The sequence below is a fragment of the Elephantulus edwardii genome, unplaced genomic scaffold, assembly GCF_000299155.1.
Source record: "Elephantulus edwardii isolate Elephantulus edwardi_28Jun2011 unplaced genomic scaffold, EleEdw1.0 scaffold00266, whole genome shotgun sequence".
NCBI lineage: Eukaryota > Metazoa > Chordata > Mammalia > Macroscelidea > Macroscelididae > Elephantulus > Elephantulus edwardii.
Genome location: NW_006400016.1, coordinates 337,374 through 338,565, shown reverse-complemented (window position 1 = coordinate 338,565; position 1,192 = coordinate 337,374).

The window sequence follows — 1,192 nt, the reverse complement described above, 5'->3', positions numbered from 1 at the left end:
CTGGCCACATGGTCTTCAGTGAGGCGTGGGGTCCAGACTTGGGGGGAGAATTTGGTGGGGGAATGTGCCAGGCAGCCCCAGGGGTGTGTTGCCTGGCCCACAAGGGCTGCCATCAGGCCCTCGGGGTGGAGCAGTTCGTTTGGCTCCTGTTGAGTGTAGGAGTGAGCCAGCCCTCAGGGTGAACTCCTAAGCTCTCGGATTGTACCATCTGACCCCTGGGTAGAAAAAAACTGCCTAGGGTATACAGAGAATTTTATTGAGGCTACTCTCCACCCTCTCCCCCAGTACACCTCTAAGTAACACCCCCAAAGCCCTTCTATTTGTAACTCACAAGTTTGTTCTCTCTAGATTTGCTCCCTTTTCTATAGGTAAGCTTAACACTGAGTTTTACTCCAGACCTTCCCCTGAACCCAGTTCCAGAGGAAAAAAAAAGGAAATACAATGGCCAGTTAAGGAAGCAAAGGAGGATGGAGCCTCATGGTTCAGTCAGCCATCCCCATTGGACCCCCCTTGCCATGGGTCAATCTCATAGATATTTATAGGCTAATGTAGCCCAAAAAAGCACAGTATACTTTCTTTTCCAATATGCATGGAACGTTCTCCAGAATAGATCACATTGTAGGTCACAAAGCAAGCATCAACAAATTAAAAAACATAGAAATTATACAAAGTATCTTCTCAGATCACAATGCCACAAAATTAGAAATTAATCACAAGAGAATAAAGGAGGAAAAAAATCATACATTTGGAAGCTGAACAACAACTAGCCTGAACACGACTGGGTACAGGAAGAAATAAAAAATGAAATTAAAAAGTTTCTTGAAAGAAATGACAATGACGACACTACTTACCAAACCCTCTGGGAAACAGCCAAAGCAGTGATCAGAGGTCAATTTATAGCAATTAGCAAACACATCAAAAGGCAGGAGAAATTGACCATTGACTCTCTAACCCAACATCTCCAACAAATTGAAAAAGAACAGCAAGAAAACCCAACACCCTCTAAAAAAACGGAAATTATAAATATTCGAGCAGAGAGAAATGAAATAGGAAACCGAAAAACAATTGAAACTATCCACAAAACTAGGAGTTGAAGATTAATCAGAACTGGCTTTGACAAGCACTGTGGCATTTGGACAAGAACAAACTGGGAGGAGGGTAGAGAGAATAGTGCAACAATGAATGAGTGGAA